The sequence below is a fragment of the Xiphophorus hellerii genome, chromosome 22 (assembly GCF_003331165.1).
Source record: "Xiphophorus hellerii strain 12219 chromosome 22, Xiphophorus_hellerii-4.1, whole genome shotgun sequence".
Classification (NCBI taxonomy): domain Eukaryota; kingdom Metazoa; phylum Chordata; class Actinopteri; order Cyprinodontiformes; family Poeciliidae; genus Xiphophorus; species Xiphophorus hellerii.
In genome coordinates, this window is record NC_045693.1 from 6,725,695 (window position 1) to 6,737,916 (window position 12,222).

Consider the following 12,222-nt stretch of genomic DNA (forward strand, 5'->3'; position numbering starts at 1 on the left):
GAACATAAACATAGAATTTTTGCTCTTCCCTTTTTGCTTTTGGACAGTTGCTATGACCCGTAAACGTAGAGGCAGAGTTTTACAGTAGAGCTGCTGGTTAGCATCTCAAAAGCTCAAAAATACCTGAACTATTACCCCAAATCCCAGAGGAGGCTTCATCGATGCAGAACAGGACCAGAGAGAAAAGAGGAAGTTCAAACAGCAACAGTCTTCAGTCAGAGGCGTCTTCAGAGTCGTTGGAGGACTGACTGCTATTAGATATCATTCACCATCCACAACAGCTCTTTGAAGATACTTGTATAAATTGCGTTTGGGATAAATAAAGTATTTTTGAATTGAATTAAATTGATAATATGTAGAAAACTCCAATTTTATAGTGTTATTTAAAGTATTAATTTGAATGCCTTCCCCTCAGTGACTAGACAACAGTGTATTTTTATGATTCCTCTTGACTTTGCACTTTCATTTTAAGTTGTCTTCGACCCCAAACCAAAATGTTCATCACAAATTTGGTTGTAAGCTAGACATTCACTTCTCTGTTTAAGCACAGCAGAACTATATTAATGATCAAATCCTACCACTTAAAAAGTGAAACCAGACTTCAAACTCAACTGAAACTACTGACTATCTGTTGTGGCAATGTCTGGTCAGTTTACAAATCACTAAGCAAAGAGAAAATAAAACGGATTGAAAGTTTGATTGTATTATCTGTGAGTTACAATGATGTATGCCTACGCCTGGCATAGTGCTAATGCTATTAAAAACCTCAGAAGCATAATAATGTCATAAATTACCCTCACAAAACATCTGCACACGATTAGTTCTTCATGTAAACTTCAGTTTTTTACCCAGTTTTCAAAGTATATACTGTGTATACCACAACTTCTTTCGAGATTTTAGCTGTATGACTTTAGCTAGCCTACAAGCCCTAAACTACAAAACAAACATGGCTACAAAGCACACAAAATGTTTAGCCTGTAGCTACAAAGTCAAAACATTTATCAGCAGTAGATGTTTCCAAATTCACACAATGTGGTAAAGAATTTCTGAAAGGGAATATGTTGCTGAAAAACTTACATAAAACATAATATGGTAGAAAGAACCAGAGAGATTTACTAACAGTCGCCCTCAGTTACCAGGCTAACCCATATTGCTAGCTTACTAAGGCTAACTATTGCTAGCTTACTAAGGCTGACGGTCTTTTTTTAATGCACTTTACTATTTTTATGTGATTTACTTTTGAGATGGCAGTTTTCTTTGTATTGGTGTTTTAATACCAGGTGGTGTTTATCTAAATTTAATTCAATTCATTTATAAAACACTTTATTAATCCTAAATTGAATTTAAATATTGTACTACCTAAGTTTCTTCAGAGAATTCCCACTAGCAGTCGGTATTACAGTGGTTCTCAAGACGCCTCTGACTGAAGACTTGCATTACAGTCTACTGAAGAGGATATTTTTCATTTATTAAATAGAAGAGTAGGTAGTATAGCCTGTTGAGGTAAGAATGAAAGTGAGGTGCAGAAGTTAATTGGACTGTAAATAACTACTTCGCACATGACCACAGCCCTGCTCCAACCCTATTACTCACACATGCTGGAAGATTTATACTTGACACACTCTGTTGTTACAATAACCAACACAATGAGCCGGAAGATAATAAACAAAAGATAAAAACAGGAAAGATTACTCTGCAAGATTTGTAATGTTATGTTGAAAAAGGAGAAGGAGTCCTATACATTTAATTTAGATCCTTTTCTTCCACCACGTTTGAATACTGAAAGAAAAAAAATCTGAAATGTCATTAATTCCTTCTATTTTCCCAAGATCCCTATAATGAACAAGTCAAAACACCAGATAAGAAAACACACCAGGACTTTTCTAAAGTTTGTATTTCCTTTTATTTCCTGCTTTCACACCAAATCAGTTCATAAAAAAAAAGCTCTTCTGGAATCTAGACATTTCACACAGTCGCTTTATGTAAAATGATGCCAAAGAGGGAAAAACATTTGAGGAACACACAGCTCTTCTGAAATGTCAAGTTTTTCATGTGATATTATGGGATTGACAAGCCACCTGTTGCATAATAAAGGAAATGTTGCAGCTGTTGAGCAATGTCGTTTAAACTTTTAGTTTCAACTCCAACTGAACAGCAAACAGAAAAAATTTGATTTTTGATATTTTATTTCTCAGTGTAGCTTTGATTGATTTAATTATGAGTAACTTTTTAAATAAGGCTCTGCACAAGAGCCTACAGACTTTTGTAAAAAATTTGCAAATGAAAACCTAATAATCCTGTTTGTTTCTCTTTGATATAAATGAAAAAACTGATGAGATTAATGATAATGAAGCTGTCTATGTCATCGACTGAAATATATGTAACCTTATGAGTCAGACAGCGTGCTGTCCTATCACATTTGAAACTAGACATTACCTCAGTTATCCGGTTCCAAGCATAAGAATCTCCACAGTGTTTAATTTGCAGTGACGTTAGGGGCGCAGCATCAACGTCTCAAACTGAGGGGTGTTCAGGATAGTTGGTTTTTAAATCATCACACAGGAACTTAATCTGCTCTAGCAGCTCCGACTTGTCAGGACACGGTCAGAGAATATTCTGGGTTTTTCCAAGTGATTCCATTTCTGAGTTGATTTGGTTGTTTTGGACCATAATGAACACCAACGTTTTAATTATCTGAAAAAGGCCACCGCATTATGTCTAAAAAATGTCTTTCCAGCAATGTTCTTGGTTCATTTCGAAGCAAACAGGCCCACATCATGACACATCCTCCACCGTTTTTAACAGTGGGCAGAAAGCGATTTTCAGAAATATTAATCCTCTGTTTGATGCCAGATATTTTTTTTGAAAGTTTATAAGTCTTTGATTCATGAGAGGTTCATTTTAACTAATTGTACGTGCTTTTGTTTGTGATGGTAGGGCTGAAATTATTTGTTTCCTGGCTTGTAGATGGCGTCTGTTTTTGTAGAAGTTGGTAATCTCACAGATTAGGAAGAATTTATAGGCAAGGAGTTAGTAATTTATCTGATGCTGTATGTCCGGTTATTATTTACAGTTGTCATTATTACTTTGATTATTATTATTATGTATCTGTAGATTTTCTTGTCTTCTTATGAGAGTTAGTTTGCAACCATTTTGTCTGTGTCGTAATTTATTAGTTGCCTCTTTTGCACAGTATATTGAACAGGCACATGGTTTTAATTACAAATTTTTGATAATTATTGAGTCAGAAAGTACTGTATATATGTTTTATTAAATTGAGACAAAGGGTAGGATTAAATAAGTGTTCACTTCTTCCTTTGAAAACAGAAAAGTAATGGTAAACAAAAAAAGAACACCATATGTTCTCTTGTCTTTTCTATTTTGAAAAGTGGCTAAAAGAAGGAATGTAGAAGGTAAAGGTCATAAAGAACCTTGAAGGTAAAGCAGTAAAAAAAAGGTCTGTTACATTTATTGTAAGTAAGTTGCATTTTGTCTTCACTGCAAAAAACACACAAAATCTTACAAACTATTTTTGGTGTAGTTTCTAGCTCAAATATCTTACTATACTTGAAATAAAACAAAACCAGCTTACAAATAACTTTTCAGCAAAATATAGGAGCTTGTTTTAAGTAAATAAATCCTAAATATTAATAAAAAACAACGTTCTAGGTCAATTTCACTTATAACATGGGGAACATTTCTTGGTATAAGTGAAAAAATTTGCCAGTGAAGTAAGAATTTTTAAAAAATATTAAGAAATGATTGACGTAAAACAAGCTCATCTTGCTGAAAAGTTAATTGTAAACTAGTTTTATTTTATTTCAAGTATAGTAAGATATTTATACTAGAAACTACACAAAAATACTTTGTGTTTTTGCAGTGTTTGTATTTTCCTCATTTCTCAGTGAGACTTATTGATACTTATTTTGTAAATTGATATGAAATGGAGGTTATAGGAGTGGTGGTGGTTTAAAGTAGATATTTTGTTAGAAAATATAATATTCCACAGTCTTTTTGTATCAACCTTGACTTTGTACAGAAAACCTTGGAGATAGAAACAATGATAACACCTGATCTGAGTTTATTTCTACTCCTGAAAACTCAGTTATGATCTTATGAAGTTGAGGTTACTCAACACATCAGCAAAATGAAATCCACCAGGTTTGACCACATGGCTTCTTGTCATCTGCTCACACTCAAACTTGAAACTCACAGGATTCCACGTCGTTGAAATGCATCGTCTCGTCTGGTTCTGACGAACAGGATTTTAGAAACTTTACGACTTAATTTTCTGAGCACACTTATAAGAAAAAGTGCCGTTTTTCTTTTTCAGAACAACAATGTAATGAACATTGATAGGGAATAAATCGACACTCTGATTCCAATCTTGTTTCTTGAAATCTTCTGGCAGTTACAATCAATGCAAAGCGTCATTACCAAGGAACCCAGGATGTGCTGCACTGGAGATGTTTGTTTCTCTTGTATTGGGAGACTGAAAAGAAATGCTGCATGTAGCTTCCTTCCTGTCTCGTTGTGTAGAACCACAGTGAACCCTGATTTAACCTCGTCGCACAAGGTACCGGCAGCAGTCTGCCTTTTAGTTATTATCAGGGTTAGTTCACGAGTACCAAAGGGTTTTTTTTGGGCTGAACTGAACATTTACGGACAATTTAGCCTAAAAGCCACTCTTATGAGCTGGTAAGCTCTGCCAGTAGCTCATCTTTGGTCTGACTTTTGTGCAGCTTTTTGCAGTTTTATATCTAAAAGGGCAAAGAGACCCAATTGAATCTCCAAATATGCATGCAATAAATCTAAATCCTACAAGCCAAATACCTGAGTTTCTCATTCTCAAATGTGGAGTGCGGAAAAGGAAATCTAAAAAATTGTGTTATCAATGCCAGTTTTCATTGACAGAGTGTGGCTAGATGTAATCTGAATTACTTACAAAACATTTCCAGCCAACCGACTGTGATTCAAAGCTGAATTTCCGCTGAGAAGTAGTGGAACTAAACAGCCAATCGTGTGTTGTTGCTAGGGAAAAATAACAAGCATTTGACCAATTTAATGTATTTGTGACGCTGGAAATTTCGCCCATGCCACAGAAAATGAAGGAAGGTTTTGGATCGCTATGGTTATGTTACAGAAAGAAGAAATTTACTCTCTTTTGGTTAAAGTAATCTTAAATACTCTGCAGTCACCACTGCAGTGACACTGCTTTAGAAAAGGTTTTTATACATTTACGATTTCTGTGTTCAAGTCACAATTAAATGTTTGTCACAGTTGATCATAACATGCTGATTGAAGGAATGGAAAAGTGGGTGGAAACAGTTCTTACTTGAGAAACCAACACAATTATAAATTGATACAAACACTTGTGGCGTTCCTCAAGGCACCATTCTCGGGTCACTTTTAATCAACATTCGCAAACGACTTTACTTAACCAGACTCGATGGAAGTAAAAGGCAGAGTTTGTTTTATGTCTTAAAGTGAATTAATCTTCCTCTTTAAGTATGGTATCTTCATGAAAAAATGATAGTTGCACTTTATTTACGCAAAATAAAGTTTATTTTAGGCCTTCAGGGCTACAGAATTGAAATTTTTAGCACTAGAAAACCTGTGTTTATGTTGCACTTTTCAAAACATATAGTATTTTATAAATTTTATTAGGATTTAATTTGATTTTGATTTTTAATATAAATTCCAGAGATGTGCAGAAACTCTCTTTTAAGCATATTAATGGTTTTTAAATGTCAATTTCTTCACCTCTGTTGCTTTATTTTTTATACAAATAAACATAACACCATAACAAGGTGTAATAAAGCAGCCTCTTTCTAATAAAATGCAGTAACTTTGAGTTGTTTTTTGTTTAGTTGAACTTAAATAATATGTGTGTAGCTATTGCAAATTACCCTCAGACATGAACCAGGGGATGAAATAATGTATTGCCTAAATTATTGGTTAATAAGAAGAGGACAGACAGTCCGCAGGTCCTGCAGTGTTCAGTTTCATCATGACATTTCACGACTGCAGGAGGATGTGTTTATCTGACGTCTATGCAGGGAGTTTTCACAATGCAACGCTTCACTTCTGGGGCACGTGCACGTTCAGGGTGTTGTTTCTATGTGCACAGACTTACTCTGCTTTCATAGTGACAGTTTGTTACAGTGGCTCATTGCAACGTATATCATTGAATATTTCCTACCCATATCCTGGAAAAGGCAAGCTAGACCAGTTTAGCCACTTATTGCCAGTAAGGCCCCTCCTCTGCTGCTCTGTCTCCTCCCTCCTTCAACGCCCTCCCTTCCTTTTTGCAAACTGCAACCACTCGGTGACAACATCAGCTTTTTTCACCTGAATGAACGTTCTGTTATCTCAACAATTTAGAAAGGACCTACTACGTGACTGCAAACCTCGTCATCATTTGCATGACATAGTAGTGCTATACTGACGTAGCATTTAAAAAGATATCTGCCTCCGTAGTATTTCTTTTTTAGATATAATTTCCTGAAAGAAGTTGAACAGATTTCATGTCTGAATACAAGTTATGACAGAGTTTCTCCCAAAACAGATGACTTGTGCTCAAAAAACGCTAGACTTTCAAGTATCTTTGTTCGCTTTTCCAACCCAGACAGGACTTCCTACTGAAATATGAATAATGGTTATTGCTTGTATGCTCGGCTCCTCCAATTTTTTGCAAACTTCCTGCAGCACATTTTAATTATAGGTATCCTTCGCTATGCATAGCTAAAACAGCTCCCCATGCAAGACCTAACTCATATTCGAGTGCAGGGAAAATCCCACAAAGCTCTATGAAAAACTTGTCGGGGTGTATGTGTGTGGTGTTTGGCAGGGTGTTTTATAGCTATATATTCTGCCTTAAGGTGGATAAATATTTTTCTCTTTTTAGTATACCGTCTGCATAAAGGAAATAGTGGTTGTTTAACTTTATTTAACTCAATTTCAAAGATGAGTTTATTTTCTAAGTATACAGAATTGACATTTTTGCCCCCAAAATATGTTTATTTTAACCTATTGAAAATAGTATTCAAAACAAAGTGTATTTTATACAATTAGGATATAATTTAATGAATATAATAACGTTTTTCTTGACTCCTATGTAAACAAACTACTGGTGCTACTGTATTTTTGTGATTTGATTATTTATGATTTGCTAGCTACGCTTCAGTTAAAACTAATGCTAATTTTATAATATTTTCTTCTTTTACCAGATACATTTTTAATGAAGATAATAAATATAGATGTTTTTTCTGGATGAATTATGCTGTATACCGACGTACTACTTCTAATACTGTATTTTTACTATGTGATTATGCCTAGCTAGCCAAGCTTCATACTTATAATATATATTTTTTTACATTTAAGTCAATTTAAGTCCCTAAGTTATAAGAGTACCAGATATATTTTTGGTGAATATAATAAATAAAGACTTTTTTCTGGATGAATCATGTTGCACTCCCATGAAGACGAACTCCTGCCGCTACTGTATTTTTGCAGTTTGATTAGTTATGCCTAGCTAGCTATAATAAGCTTCAGTCAAAACTAAGTCTAACTTTCTAACTTCCCACACTTGTAATATCTCTTTTTTGACATTTATGTTATAATGTACTACATAAATATTTGATGAATATAATAAATAAAGTTGTTGTTAATTTTTTGTTTTGTTGCTTTTAATTAAACCTCTATAAAGACAAACAACTCGCGCTACTTTATTTTTGTTATTTGGTCTGTTATGGCTCGCTAGCTATCCATCCCAGCTAAAGCTAACTTATTGACTTCCTGTCTTCTTTTTTAAGCATTTGTGTCACTAACTTATAATAAAATCTAATATATATACTTGATGAATATTTATTGTCATTATTGCCAGAAATTAAAGATAAAGCTGTGTTTGGAAAATATATAGAACGTAAGCTAGGCTAACTAGCTCAACTAAGCTAGCTTACTCTTTTGTTATCCAAACAAAAAAATAATGTAAAATGGAATACAAAGTTATTATGTTTTAAACCACGACTTTGGTTTAAAAAGAAACTACACCGTTTTCACCTCTTCAGGATTTTATGTTAAGGACATAAATCTTTAACATAATTTTGTTTTTACCAGCTTCTGGAATCAATTGCTTTAAAGTAAACAGAACTGAAACGCACAAAGCTGACAATATTTATTAGAAATAAAATAAAGAAAGTTGCACGTGAAAAACTAAGTAGACCCCATTAACTCTTAGAAGAATGAACCTCTTTGTGTTTTTTCATTGATGTTTAAAGTTTGCAGCAATCCTAACGTCTGCCCGGCGTTCGCTGCATTTCAAACAGGACAATGGCTGAACTTTGACTGAACCACTTCAGTTGATTCTTTTCCGTTTCAGCCATTTTGTTGTAGTTTTTCTTCTTTGGATCATTTTTACTGTTGAAGACCAAGTTTTGACTCTGAAATACTTTGATTCACAGAGGTCTACTCAGTGACTGCAATGTGCCAAACACAAACCCAAATCATCAGACCTCCACCACCGTGCTTAACACATGATATGAGCTTTCTAATTTTTTCTTATTTTTGGTTTTCTCCAACCATAATGCTGTATTTCACAAACATCTCTACTTTGGTCTCATTTGTCTGTAGCAAACCAACCTTGTGCAGTTAAATAGTAGAGGCTTTCTTTACATGTTTCACACTTGTATAAAATGTTTCTCGTCGTACAAAAATGGACTTCAAATTGTTTGGATTTGTTTTATTTCCAATAGGCAGCACCAATTTCTTCTTTAAGGCCCTTTGAAATCTTTTTGTCTTGGTATTGTGATGGGTTCTTACGTTTCTGTTATTTTCTTTGTAGTCCAGACATTTTTCCACTTTTCTTGTATTGTTAATTACTATTTTGCAACCTCTGTTAGAGCCTTGTTCAATTACCTTGGCTGCTGTTTGTTTTTACTGACATTGCAGGCTTGAGTGGTCTCCATGCACCCAAGTCAGAGTTCACACATGGAAGCTCTGTATCTTCCAGCAACATTTTTCTCTCAGTAGTTCCACTTTTGTAAATGCTTCCATCTAACTGTCTGGCATGTGCAGAGCGCTCACACACACACAAAGAGAAAGGGGGAACTAGAGAGTAAAAAGCACCCATATCACTCTCAGGCCAGTCCTGCGTGCTGCCCGTCAAAAGCACAGCAGGAACACTGGAACTTCAGCACAACACAAGGTTTGCCAAGTTGGGGTGAAATCACCAGCCTGGGCAAATCGACGAGCATTATCTGACCTCAAGAATAGAAAGAGATGTGACAGATTGAGGACCTTGGGAAAAAACTCTGGGATTCTTTAATTCAGTTTACAATCCTTCCTGGTTATAATTCATTCTGGTTGTGCAAACAGAGGAATATACATGGTGGGCGTGTGACTTCCCCAGAAGTGTCCGTCTTTCTTGAAGTGTAAGAATGAGTTAATCATTGTCTGCAAATGAAAATATCTCACCAACCTTGGAAATAACAAATTGTTGTCTTACCAGAGTGGTCAGACAGACTCAAGACTCTTACATTCACTAAAACCTTATAAAAAGACCTGATAATGTTTTGACTCTAAGTGGTACTTTGTCTTTGCCAACATAAAAACGACATTGCAAAAACACAAAGTTTTACCAAATATTTCTGGTCTTACTACTATTTCTTACTACATTTGAAATTAGACAAAACTAACTTGCAAGTAATCTTTCAGCAAGAAATATAAACTTGTTTTAAGTCAATAATTTCTTTATGTTGATGAAAAAGTTCTAGTTCCATTGTCAGATTATTTCATTTATAACAGGCGGAAAATGTTTTGTTATAAGTTAAACAATCTGATAATGAAACAAGCACTTTATCATTAATATTAAGGAATTATGTACTGAAAACAAGATCCTGTATCTCGCTGAAAAGTTACTTTTAAGTTAGTTTTGTCTTATTTCAAGTGAACTGAGATATTTGCAGTAAAAATCAGACTGAAAATACTTGGTAAGATTTTGCAGTGGATTTGTTGAAAAAGGATTGTTGGATTTACTGAACCACTAAACAACACCTCCCACGAAATCTGAATCTCTCAGTTAATAGAAGCTGGGAAACACACATAAAATAAGTCATAAACACATCATGCAGTCACCAACAGAGTAACCAAGAACAAACATTACACATTTTGTTAAGTGTCATAATCAAAATCATCAACACTCATCAAATATGTTGGTCAAAGTTCCAGTGATAATGAGTTGGAAGCAACTCTAAACAGGTGGCTTTTAGGCTGGATTTAAAGGAGCTCAGTGTTTCGGACAGCAAACAAAAAAACTTTTTAATGACATTAAGAATTTACTTGAGGGGTTTAACTTTAAATCCTTTTATAATTTGCATCTCTCCTCTGCAGAGCTGCTGAACGTTCACCATTCTCTGACCCCTGATCTTATCTTGTAACAGTACGAAAGGTTAGAAACCCCCAAATACCAGGAGGACGAGACACCAGCTCAAGCATCTGCCCACAGTCGGCGTCAGCGGGAGGGTGACACTTCAGATTCCCACCTGTGGCTCGGGATCCCTGACACCGTCAGGCCGCAAACTAACAACAGCAGCAGCTTTGTGCACCTACACCGGGGGATGACACAGGCAAACGCTGTCATGCTAGCTCTGGAGAATCTAGAGCGACAGCTCTGCACACACACCCTCCTACGCCCCACGACAACACTTGACATCACAGGACTCCCTCCTGAAACCACAGCGAACGCCCCCGCTGTAGCTAGCATGAAGAGCAGCCTCCCTCTCACACATGTCAGCCACCAGCAGCCCCCTGCATGTTTACTGACGTTAGTGAGAACATTATTTACATATCTGATCTCAGTGGTATTAAAAGCAGCATTACTTATCTGTTTTTTCAGACATAAAGAAGGCTGTAGTGACATAATCTACTGTTGAAAGTGATAGTTTTTGAAATTGTCTTTATATGTTTTAGAGTTAAATTTTCAAAACAAAATGATAATGATAGTTTAAGCTGTTTTTAGTATGTTTTTTATGTCATTTTATCACAATTATTTCCATTCATTTTCAATATTCCAATCAGAAACATGTGTTCATTCTCTTTTGTAAAGGTTTGATGGGATTTTTTTCATCCTGAAATCTATTTTGTTTGTAAAATCAAGAAAATTGAAAATCATCATCCATCCTCTCCATGAGACTTTCTTGGGAAAACAGAATGTTTTCAGTCAGAGGCTTCTTCAAATTCACTGTAATACAAACTGCTACAGGAGATCTTTTTGCCAACAACCAACAATTTGAATTAATGAATTACAACAAAAATTATTTTCCCTTTTGGATCAATAAAGTATTTTTGAATTATTATTTCAATTAAATAAATGAATAAATGAAGAAAGAAAGAAAGAGAGAGAGAGAGAAAGGAAGAAAGAAGAAAGAAAGGAAGAAAGAAAAAACAAGCAAACAAACAAAGAAAGTTGTCTTTAATTTAGCCATAAAATAATCACATTTTTATCTAATTTGTTTGTTTATTTGTTTAATTCATTTACAGTTTAAAATGGTCAGATGTTGACATAAACAAAAGATTTGAATAAAAAGTACTTGGGAGAAAAACATTTTTGTATAGTCTGCCCATTCTCTCAATAGTCAATTAAGCAATTAAGCATCAATCAACCATCCACATCAGCACTGTGTATGTATAAAAATAACAATAAGAATTTTAAAAAACTTCTGATGGGTTGGCTTTTACAAATTATTTCTAAATACATTTTTGTGTTAGCTGACTGACTGTATGTACCTCTTTATGATCCCAAAACACATTTACAAGAGTACAAAATAGAGTAATCCAAAGTGTAGCTGTCAAATTTTCCCAGCTTCATTATTTTAAATACATATTACTGTCTTAAATTCCAACATATATGTAAAGAGACTTGGAACAAGTCAGTGTAATAATAATGACTGAATTATTATTATTATTATTGTTGTTGTTGTTGTTATTATTAATAATTTATTTATTTATTTTTGTTGTTGAGTTAATATGATTTGCAAAGTGAGGGAAATTCCCTCTACAACTTCTGTTGGTACTTCTTATGAACGTTGATGACTCATTTTTTTGATGTGCTACAGCACCCTCTGGTGGCCAATATTTTAAAAAGAACGTAACATGGGAACAGGCTCTACTAATCGCACAGGCGGTATGTATCGTTAGGATGGATGGTAGATAGTAACCAGTTAT